Source organism: Gekko japonicus, unplaced genomic scaffold (assembly GCF_001447785.1).
Source record: "Gekko japonicus isolate JY-2015 unplaced genomic scaffold, Gekko_japonicus_V1.1 scaffold662, whole genome shotgun sequence".
Taxonomy (NCBI): Eukaryota; Metazoa; Chordata; class Lepidosauria; order Squamata; family Gekkonidae; genus Gekko; species Gekko japonicus.
Genome location: NW_015164202.1, coordinates 401,745 through 414,242, shown reverse-complemented (window position 1 = coordinate 414,242; position 12,498 = coordinate 401,745).

Below are 12,498 nucleotides of genomic sequence, written 5' to 3'. Positions count from 1 at the left end.
CCTACAATGGGAACCAAAGCAGCAGACATCATTCACCTCTCCCCCGTATGATCCACACAACAACCCTCTGAGGTATGTTAGGTTGAAAGTCTGTGAATGATCCATAACCCCCCAGGCAGCTTTTATAACATGAAACTGGGGCCTGCGCACCATCCTCTGATGTGCTATCAGGTACATATCAGTGGCAGTAATAGGGTGACTGTTGGCACCTTTCCCTATCATTTTTTGCCTTGTGGTATTCTGCTTGTGGTGTGATCTGCCTTTTTTGTGGTGTGGCATGGTTGTGTTATTGGGTTTGTTTCTTTTGAAGGGGAAGTGATGTGTTGTGGGTGAGGACATATTTTAAATCAGAATACAGTTCATCTACCAATGGGTGATGCAGTACTCTTTAAGGTACAATGGGAGAGCCTGGAATCATGAATAAATTAGTAAGCCTTTTTTATATATAAGATACTATGGCTTGCATCCTAACGAATTAAGAGCCTCACTAAAGGAAGGCAACTTCTTGCTTTCTCACTTATGGTAACTTTTTTTGCCCCCCTGAAATTGTGTTCTTTTTGATCAGTGGACCCCAGTAACAGTTTGGGGGAATGTATGGGTAGTCTGTTGAAAGAAGAATAAATTGAAAAGGAAAAAAAATCCCCTCTCCTCCTCAGTAGGTTGAGAGAAGTCATTCTGTTGGACCAGCTTCTGCTGCAGCAATGAAACAGAACCTTAGGATCCCCGTTTATATGCTCAGTATAGTTCTGTTATCCTGGTGTTCTTGTTTTGTTACAGAAACAGCAATTTACATATCAAAGGGGTAAGCTTATTTATTTCACTCACCACCAAAAATGAAAGAAAAATTTCATGATAATGCCCTAGGATACTTGCCAACCTGTTTTTGTCAGAAAATGTTCTTTTTTTCTTAATGATTAAAAATAGGAATGCATACTAAAGATAACTATGGCATGCATCCCTGGGGAGGAACAATTAATTAAGCATAAGCATCTGACACCTATATAGTGATAAACTACTTCTATGGACCCTTATTTCTTGTGTTTTATTAAAATTGGTATTCTGTGTTTAGACAAAAAAAAATTATGTTAGTGGGACTGAAAAAGCTGACATTCTCTTAATTAACCTCATCTGCTATTATTACTGTCAAAGCTGCAGCAATCTGTTCATTAGAGATTCAAATGCTGGTCAGCAAGCTCCCTGTAGTGGAAATGAATACAACGAGCTCTAGAAAGAGGCTCTGGCAGAGTGCCCTGGCCTTGGGCACTCAGTGTCAATCAGCTGTGGCGACCTCAGCAGGGTACAATGACACAGAGTCCACCATTTTCTCCAGAGGAACTGATCTCTGCTACCTGAATAGGAGTTGTAATTTTGAGTGATCTCCATCCCTCAACTGGAGATTGGCAACAATGGTTCTCCAAGAGGAAATGGCTGGTTTGGAGGGTGGAGACTATTGCATTGTACCTGCCTGAGGCCCCACCCCTTATCAAACCCCACCCTCTCCAGGCTTCACACCTCAGGTCTCCAGGAATTTCCCAACCTGGAGTTGGCAACCCCATCTCCTTCCTAGCCAATCATCAACCTGCCATTATCTGTCGCTCTGACTTCAGGATTTCATCTCTTCTCCTCTCTCTGTTGCCTCTACCTAGTAAAAGTACAGTCTTTCTCCAAAGTGGTGACCAAAGCAGGTCACATCATTCTTCTCTCCCCCTTTAGATTTGCACAAGAACCCTGTGAGGTAGGTTATGCTGAAAGTCTGTGAGTGGTCTGAAATCACCCAATCAGCTTCCTCAGGAAGAACTTGGGGCTGGCAGACCCTGCTCTGAAGTGTTAACTGTTATATCACACTGGCTGTCTTGGGGGAGGCCACCTCAGCAGGCTATAATGGCACAGAGCACATCATTTTCTCCAGGGGAACTGATCTTTGCCATCTGGAGAGGAGTTGTAATTCTAAGTGATCTGTGGCATTGTACCTGTCTGAGGTCCCACCCAATGCTCCCTCTAAGCTGTGGAGTCTTGTGAGCAAAAATTCTACTTTGTGAGCTACTGACATTAAAGTTGTGAGCGAGCAATTTGGCTACTGCATAGATTAGTTTGCTCTGGAGCCATTTTTCCTTAGCTAAGACATAAATATGTGAGCCTGGGGCTAAAAAACTGTGAGCTAGCTCACAGTAACTCAGCTTAGAGGGAACACTCATCCAACCCCTCCACAAACCCCACCCTCTGCAGGCTCCACCCCTCAAATCTCCAGGAATTTCCCAACCTACCTTTATTCTCCCCTCACTCTTCAGCTTTCCACCTCCCCCACCACCTGCAGCCTCTACCGTGCTCTGAAGCCCTGACTGCCACGTCACATTAGCTGTCATGGGTGGCTATCTCAGCATGGTATAAGGACACAGACTCCACCATTTTCTCCAGGGGAACTGATCAATGCCATCTGGAGAGCAGTTGTAATTCTGAGTGATCTCCAGCCCTCTCCTGGAGATTAGCAACAGTGATTTCCCAGGAGGAAATGGCTGGTTTGGAGGGCAGAGTCTATGGCATTGTACCTGTCTGAGGTCCCACCCCTCCTCAAACCTCACCCTCTCCAGGCTCCATCCCTCAAATATCCAGGAATCTCCCACCTGGAGTTGGCAACCCTATCTCCTTCCCAGCCAATTATCAACCTACCTTTATTCCCCCCTCACTCTTCAGCTTTCCATCTCCCCCCCACTTGCAGCCTCTACCATGCTCTGAAGCCCTGATTGCTACGTCACATTGGCTGTCATAGGGGAGCCATCTCAGCAGAGTATAAGGACACAGAATCCACCATTTTTCCAGGTGAACTGATCTCTGCCATCTGGAGAACAGTTGTAATTCTGAGTAGTCTCCAGCCCTCACCTGGAGATTGGCAACAATGGTTCCCCAGGAAGAAAAATAGTCTTTCTCTGCAATGGGGACCAAACCAGCTTACATCATTCTCCTCTCCCCCTTTTGACTTGCACAACAACCCTGTGAGGTAGGTTCGACTGAAAGTCTGTGACTGGTTGAAAATCACCCACTCAGCTTCCACAGCAAGAACCTGGGTCTAGTAGACCCTGCTCTGAAGCACTGACTGCTATGCCTAGGGTAGCCAACCTCCAGGTGGGGCCTGAAGATTGCCAGGTATCACAATTGTATTTTTCCTTCCCTGACTCTGGTGTTACGGCACATATTTGCTCGCTGCTTTGCTCGCTTGCTGTAAACAGCGATAGGGAGGTGCTCATGAGACCGTGCAAACTGGTGCTGCCAGACTGGGTTATCTGACTAACCTTGAGAAGGAGGGAGGGCTTACATTCCACTGTTGCTGTGAATATTTCTGCTCTCATGAAACACAGAGACTCTCCCATTCATTATGTAACCTCCCGCCGGGATAATTCCTGTTCGCGCGCTTGGATTTCATTTGCTTAGCCATTTGCCTCATCCTGTTATATGTAGGGATGCATCCGCTCCATTGTCATTCCTAACAATATTCCTGTAGATCATGGCAACGGACCTGTAATCAAATAAAGCATAACGCTTCCCTGGAAACGTGTGTGGAGATTTACTTGCTGTTGAACCTGACATGAAACAGATCTTTCTCCCCCCCCCTGGAGAAAATTAACTGCTTTGGATGGTGGCCTCTATAGCATCCTGTTCAGCTGAGGCCTCTCCCCTCCCCAGACTCTGGCTTCCTTAGACTGGCTTCCTTAGACACATAATCTCCCTACCTGGACCTGGCAACCCTAGTCAGGACTGGCCCCAATTAATTTTCTCCCAAAGGCCAAAATAGGTGTGGAAAGGACCTTTTACTGAGAAAACCACGCTTGGTTGCTTAGCAAGAGGCACTGAGGGGAAAGTACAGTTCCCAGCTCTGAGTAGGGAAATATCTGGAGATTTGATGGGTGGATCCTGTGGAGGGCAGCATTGCGGGGGGGGATGGAAGGACTCAGAAGGAATTTTTTTTAATTTCTCAACCTGGAGCTGGCAACCCTAGTCAGGACTGGCCCCAATGGTGTGGAAAGGGTTTCGTTCCTTTGTCTTTTTACTGACAGAACCAACCTTGGTTGCCTACCAACAGCCACTTAGGGAAAAGTTAGTCCCACAGAGGAGCTAAGCAGGCGAAATGTCTTCCTTAGGAGAGAGAGCGTATTCTGACAGGGAATAGTGGCAGGAGGGGGTGGGGAAGAGGAGCAGACCCAGCATCCGGCCAATGGCACACATGTACTCTTGAGTGGCGGCTGATGGGCCAATGGCTGAATGAGCACACTGTGGGTGGGACTCAGGCAACGCAGCCAGTGGATAGGGACAGCTTCTGAGTGACACATCATGGAACCAACTGATTTAGAAGCATGTGGAATGTTCAGAAAGTACAACCCCACTACTCAAATATATATGAAAGATTTTCTTACGGTCAACCTTTCCTTCCGCATTCCTCTCTCTGCCCTGATGTATACAGAAAGCAATGTGCAGCAAAAACCTTTACCTATGCAAACACTGCATGCACTTCCCACTGCTTTTAAATGCACTGGCCATATTTGTCTCGTTATTCATATGCAATTTGATTTTATTCACACTGTGTACATATATATATATATATATCCTGTTTACTCTGAACATATCTTCTAACATCTAACAAAATGCCATATCAGTGCAGCTAATGACAGCCAATATGATATAGTGCTTAGGGTGTGTCAGAGGCCTGACCCCTGGCCCCCCTAGGTTATTGCTTTTGGTCCTGTGGGTCCTCAAGGTTGGATGCACATAAGGAAACCAGACCTTGTAAAAATATATCAAGGTTTATTAAATTATTAAAAGAATTGACTATGTGGTACAATCTCAACTGTTTAGTAAGAAGAAAACAAAGAAGCTAACTTTTCTATCTAATACATTGTATACCTGAGTATTAGATGGCAAATCTACTTGCAGCATAAAATTCAAAAAGTAGCATAAATGCATTCTGTACATTGCAGTCCATCATGATGAAGCATAACATATCAACACATACTGGCATGGTGTTAGTGTGACTCTTTCTGTACCCTTATTATAGCTTTCTACTCTATGGCATCAGGTAGTCACTCCGGTCCAATCAGAGATTTTTTTCTGAGGAACTTTCCAGAGGATGTTGCCAGCTTCTCCTAATTCCCCCTCCCATCTGGTTACACAACTGAGCACAGGTTCTCATGATTAATCAATTATCACATTCTTAAGTACAGCCTTGAAAGAGATAAGGATGGTAACTGCAGGGATGCAAAGATCATGAACACCTGCAAGCCGGACTATGCCTTCTAGTATTCATGTTAACTTATGAGGGGAAATTAGGGTGCTTCAACTCACAGGGTGTTGAACTAGGCCTGGGATATCGGGAATTCATATCCCCAAACCGATAGACAATGTGGAGGAGGTGAAAATGACCTCCTTCTAGGCTACTTTGAAGGGTGCCAAAAGAAGTCCTGCTCAGTCCCATCAAATGACCAGCTAATGCAGCAATATTCAAAATGGGTTGTTGAGGAGACCAGTTTATGGCAAAATGTCTGCTCCAGAGACATAACTTTGGCATACTTACCTCCTCTCAAAAACTTCACAATTTATTGGCTGGACTGCATTAGGATTAAAAATTATAGTCCATGGTTTAATAATAAAACTATCATATTTCATTTGAAAATGAGAAAAGCACAATGTTTTCTTCCAACTAGAAAGTGAAGAAAGTATGTCCTGATATTATTGATTATTGTCTTGGGCCTAAGAACTTCTAAATCAAATAACTTTTGTTTATAGTGGTGTACATGATGTGGTCCATGGGGTCGTGAAGAGTCAGACTTGACTATGCGACTGAACAACAACAAAAGGGTTGATTATTTTCTTATGTTCCACTAATACATTCTGATTAAGGATGGGTGTGAATCAGGAAATGTAGTTCATGGTGTCCCCTTTTGTGAACCATGGACCATCATGAACTTTTCATTGCCTTACAAATCAGTTCAATTCATTCAATTCATGAGGTGCTAGACAGGCCCCCTGGCGTGCTAGAGACACCAACCTTGCAGGTGGTCCCCGGATAACTTTCTTATGCCAGCTCTCCAAGTTTGGTGACGATTGGATTTACAGGGTCTGAGTTACATCCCCACAAAGAAGGTGCCCCCAATGAGTGCTTTCTTGGGAAATGACCACCTGTCATTTCCCCATAAAACATTTCCCTGAGAGTTTGGTGTCTCTAGTTTGCACAGGCAGATAGTCATTTTGACAGGCACAGGTTCATGAGGTTCAGGAGCATATAAAATTAACCCTGTGCAAGCTAGAAACATCAACCTCAAATCCGACCTCCCTTAGATGCTCCTCTACATACACTCCAAGTTTGATGTCTTTAGCTTGCACAGGATCTGTTCTATACACTCCTGAATCCTGTCAAAATGACCAAGGTTCAGGAGTGTATAGAATGGAGCCTATACAAGCTAGAGACTAGGGGTGTGCAAGAAAAAAATGGTATTTTTTTGGCTTTGGGTATATCAGACCAGAAAAAATATGGGAGTGAAACTGACCAGTGGAAGCCTCCTCTCTCTGCCTTCCCTTCTCCAGCTGCCCTGGGGTGGTGGAGTGGCTGGGGAAGGGAAGGCAGAGAGCCCAGGAATCTTTAAATGTGTTTCTTTTCCTCCCCAAACTTGGGGAGAGAAAGAACAGCCTTTAAAAATACCTCCTTGCTCTGTTCCTTCCCTCTGCAAGTCTTCCAGCAGCAGTGGGCAAGGCTGGGGAATCAAAGGGAAGGCATGAAAACATGCCTGGGCTCTCAGCCTGCCCTGCAGCCCAGGTATGTTTAAATGCCTTTCTTTTCCTCCCCAAACTTGGAGAAGGAAAGGTATTTAAATATGACTTGCTGCTCTGTTCCTTCCCTCCCCAAGTCTCCCCACAGCAGCAAGGAGGGGCAGGGAGGGATGTTTCCATGCCTTCACTTTGCTTCCCCAGCCACCCTGCCATAGCAAAGTGGCTGGGGAAGTAAAGGAAAGGCATTTAAACATTATTGGCCTCTCTGCCTGCCCTTCTCCAGCTTCTCTGCCATGGTTAGGTGGCTGGAGAAGGCAAGACAGAAAGCCTTGGCATGTTTAAATGCCTTTCTTTCCCTCCACAAGTTTGGGGAGGGAAAGAAAGGCTTTTAAACATGCCTCCCCACTCTGTTCCTTCCCTCCCCAAGTTTTTTCACAGCAGCGGGCAGGGTTGGGGACTGAAGGAGGCATGTTTCCATGCTTTCCCCAGTTGACCCACCATGGCAGGGCAGCTGGGAAAGCAAAGGAAAGGCATGTTTCCATGCTTGGAGGCTCTGTTTGCCCTTCTCCAGCTTTCCTGCCATGGCAGGGTGGCTGGAGAAGGCAAGGCAGAAAGCCCAGGCATGTTTAAATGCCTTTTCTTTCCCTCCCCAAATTTAAACATGCCTCGCCGCTCTGTTCCTTCTTTCCCCAAGGGTCGGGGAGAGAAGGGAAGGGAAGGAACTCCTATGTAAACTGATCAGTGCTGCACTGATTGGTTTACATGGGAGGAAGCCCTTTCAGCCCTCTCTTTGGCTCCCCCCACTCAGGAGTGGGGGGAGTGAAAGGAGCCCTGCAGTGGTTTCCAGGAAGGCATTTAATCCCAACAGCTGACTGGTGGTTCTTCCTGTCAGCTGTTAGGTTTAAATGGCTGGTAGTGTTCGATATAGCTGAATCAACCTGAATAAAACCCAGATAAGATTAGCTTTTTCAGGCTCAGCTACACCAGTAGCCAAATACCAATCTCTAATTAGTATTCAGCTTACATGATACCCGAAAAGTACCGATAAGGCATTTTCAAGTATTTATTCAGTTTGATTATTGCCAAATGCACACACCTACTAGAGACATCGAAGTCATAGGGGACCTCCCCTGGATGCTCTTCTACATGCCCTCCAAACTGTTGCTTTGAAGTTCTGTATACATTTTGATTGAACAAAGACAGTCTGTCTGGAAATGTCTCCACTCACGAATTGGCACAAACCTCCATGAATAGCTTGAAAGTCTGTGGAAAGTTCATGCTGGGTGACCTGCCGCAAACTTGACTTCACAAAGCACAAACCAGCCAAAATTAATCACAAACTTTAGTTTGTGAGCTGGTTCATGCCCATCTCTAATTCTGATTTTATAATATACTAAAGTCACTTAACTGTTATTTACTTTTTCCCAGTCTTTGTCTCCGTCACACATCTAAAAAGCAGCTGGACACCAATATGATTTAGAAGACAACAAGTGAGTGACCCTCCCTAACTGGTATTTATTGTCTGCTTTTATCCAAAGCAGAAACAGTTGTAACTACCTTCATTTTATACTGTTTCCTTAATGCTAACAAAAGTGTGGTATGAGGAACAGATGTACTTCCTAAAATGGTTAATATATCTTTGTTAGAATACAGTTAATATCAATGTCTATTTTTTTTAACTAAGCATGTGATGTTTTCACATGCTAAAATAGTTTCTATATAGTTGCAGTCTCCTGTCCCTGTTCCCCAGCTCTATATAAAACAGACGAAGAATTGAATTAGCACTATGAATTTATAATTCTAAACATGAATTGGCCATTGCATTGTCCCCATATAATGATACAAGACAACTATATGTGGTTGCTTAAAATTCACCCTTATTTAATGTGCCCAATTTAAGTAGCAGTCAATGAACAATATTTTAAAAAACTCATAATCTGATGCATGTGTTATTGTTTGTAATCTATTTGTTCTGTTATATATGATATAATTGTTAATTCACTCATGACTACCTGAGCAAGGGGGAGAATGAGAAAACTCTAACTGAACTGCTTAAAAACATCAACACCATGAGTAAATGTACAAGCAACAACATCAGAGACTTCCTACTGATCAAGCCCCCTTTAAATCTATTGAAACACAAAGGATTAGGGGGGTGAAGAATTCCCCCCCCTTCCTTCAAGCAGCTAAGAAAGATCTGAAAGCATTCTTTAAAATGTCTTGGGCAAGAGGAGAGAAGGTTATGATATGAGAATAAAACTGTCAAATAAAAATATTAATCTTTCAATATTGTATAGTGGATTAAATGTTTTTGGAAATATTCATCTTATTTGGCTTTGACTTTCAGGGAAGTAAGAGCTCCTCTGTTTGGAATTAGAAATAAATTATCTGGAATTATATGAACCATATGAAGACCCTTTAAAGGATTACAAATAATTATATTTTAATAAGTATCACAACTAAAAAGAAGAAGAATCAATAAGAACTATTAGCAATTTAATTTGAATTTTTTATATTTTATACCCTCATAACATACTTTGTCTTGGTTTGTTGAAATTATAAAAGTACATTCGGTCTTCTCTGCACAGTTAACAATTGATAAGAATGCTGGCCTTGGTTGAAATTGTTTCAGTCTTTAATATGACTATAATGGCTGGTGTAGGCAAAGATACATTGTTGATTACAGACTTTAAATGATTAATACAGGAAACAATTATAACAGCAGTAAGAACAGCTGTGGAAAAAGAAATGAAGGGCATGCAACCTAAGTTTGATCTACTCTTACAGCAGGGCACCAGGGGTCATTTTGTAGAAAAAGAGGTGCAGGAGCTCATCAGCATAACTCATTAGCTTAACATGTGCATATGCCACACCTCCTGACATCACCAAAAGTGTGTCAGAAGGCAACACCTACCTCTCAGGCTCCACCCAAAAAATCTCCAGGTATTTCCCAACTCACATACAAACCTGGGTCTCCCAAATCCTTGTCTGTAACACTAATGGCCCTCTCTATAATCTTGCCCAATATAGGGTAAGTTGGAAACCGGCCGATAGTTGGCCAATTCGATCAGGTCCAAGGATAGCTTTTTCGGGAGAGGGTATACCACTGCCTCCTTAAGTGCCACTGGGAATTGCCTCTCTAAGACAGACGTTGACAATCTTCTGCACGGCACCTCAAAACCCCTCGTGGCCAGCTTTAATTAGCCATGACGGACACAGATCAAGGGAGCATGTGGTAGGGCATACAGTTAGGAGCAGTCTGTAAACTTCCCCTAGGCTGAGCGGGTTGAAGTAATCCAGAATGTGACTAGAAGACATGCTTGGAGCCTCGAGTTCCTTCACTGTATCAACTGTGGTGGGGAGGTCGTGGTGGAGTGACAAGACTTTATCTTCAAAATAGCTCGCAAAAGCCTCACAGCTGATACCCAATTCCCTACAATTTAGGCTGTCTTGTGGCAGGGCAGTAATAGACCAAATTGTTCAAAATAATTGGGCTGGGCATTAGCTTGTGGATGCAATCATGGTCGCATAGTACTGTTTTTTTGTGGCCTTGACTGCCATCTCATAGGATCTCATAAACATCCTATAAGATGCTCTTGTAACTTCATCACAGGCATGCCGCCACTGCCTCTCTAACTGTCTCAGCCCCTGTTTCATTAGCCATAACTCCTGAGTAAACCATGGAGCGAGCTTGGAACAGGGGCGCAGAGGGTGCCGAGGAGCAATCTCGTCGATTGCTGCCGAGAATTGGTCATGCCAATCCTCTGCAAGCTCATCCAACAAGACGCCAGGGGGCTTCAGATCCCAGAAAGCCATCTGAAGCCTCATTGGATCCATTAGGTTCTGCGGGCGAGCCCAAATCAGCTTGCCACCCAAACAGGGTCACAGTGGGATATTTAGGCGGACCTTCTGTTAGGAATCACTCCCTCCTTTTTACCCATCTCTCTCTCACCAAGATGAGCGGGCAAGAGGAGAAAATCATACTGACAACAACTGGGAGTGAGATTCCTACAACCCAGCCTGATGTTCCATTGACTACCTCGGACCCGGTAATGACCACGGGGGTCGGGACGGTCCTGAAGACCACGTCCTCCCACATCTTCCTGACCCCGAAAGCGTCGGGGTGGATGTATGCACTGGGATCTATGTGGTGGGGCCAGTTCAACCTGGACTTGATGGAGGAGACGTATGTCTTCACGAAGGGCCCCAGATGTGACAGCCATTTTGATGTCTAAGTCCCGTGGGAGGGGTACTACCAGCTCTATGGGACGATGACAGAAGCCACAACCAGAGACTGGGTAACAGAGTGGTCAAAAATCTGCAGCAGTCAGATTTCTCCTAGTGAGGAGGAGACCGATTTGACCCACAGGCTAGAGACATTGGAACGAACTCAGCAACAAATGGTGCAGGAGTTTGAGGAAGTGATCTTCTCCATCCTGGAGATGGTGGTGCAAGCGATTCAAGCCGAATGCCAGGCGTTGCAGCCTGCCCCACCACCAGCACGGGTACTTCCCCCCATCCTTGCTGCCAGAGCCAGACAGCCGGTTCCCAGGGGGGAGCCCCGCAACTCCCTGGACCTGTGGGATCACAACTGCTGGTGCCAGGAGCCCCACAATCACCGAGTCCAGCGGGGCCAGACCCAGGGAGGTGGCCTAGGAACCAGGTTACTCCCTGGCTTAAGGACCTACTCAAGGCAACTTTTGATGGAGAACCTGACTTATTTTGTGATCTGAGCCATGAAATTCGTGGAAAGGTGTGGCCACCTGTTCCCCGATGACGGCAGTAGAGTGGATGTCATTGCTTCCTGCCTGCGAGGCCCCGCAGCCACTTGGTATGTAGGCTTGCACACCTCCTGCGGTCCTGAATTAAATAATGTGGACACTTTTATTTGGGTGCTGCATGCCCAGTTTGAGGATCGCAATGCTGGCACAAAGGCCCATGCGTTCCTCTGCACCCTTAAGCAAGGGAAGAAGTCAGTCCATGCCTATTCGAGTTTGAGTGGCATGCCGCCAAGTGCTAGCTGAATTATACCGGATTGGACTAAACTCCGAGATCCAGGAAACACTCCTCCGCTCGGTAGATCTGGTCTCCTTGCTGGCCTGGATGCAGGAAGCGAAGAGCATGGAGGGCTGTCTTAACACCTTATGCATAGACAGTGGATCATATGGGGGGAAGACCCCACCACCCCGGAACCCCAAAGGGAAAGGCACCTGCCCTCCTGATAATCTCCGAGAGCAACGCATGAAACAGGGGCTGTGCCTCCGATGTGGGGGAAATGGCCATTTTGCCGCTGACTGCCTGGGGATGGGAACTACCAGAAAAATGGAATTAACCAAAGGTTGACTAGGAACCCCAGGGAAAAAACTCGTGGGCAAACCAAAGTTCACCCAAACCTTACAAGCCACGCTGGAAGCTGTCGAGGATAATTCCAGCAAAGATGAGGATGGTGAGCCGGCGGGAAAAGGTCAGGTCCTGTTGTAAGTGGTGCTACACAGCAGGACCCGATCCCGGAAGCACCAAATGCGATGAGCAGCTATCCTCCCCTCTTTTTCGTGACTGTGATGCTCCTGAATCCCGCTATGGGGACTCATATTCGAGTCAGGGGCTTAATTGACTCAGGGTGTGGAAGGGATTTGATCATTCCATCCTTAGTCTCCGGTTTAGAAGCAGCTGTGATGCGGCTACCAGAACCACTAATTTTTACACAGATGGATGGATCCTCCATGAAAAAACCCTGCCAGTTTG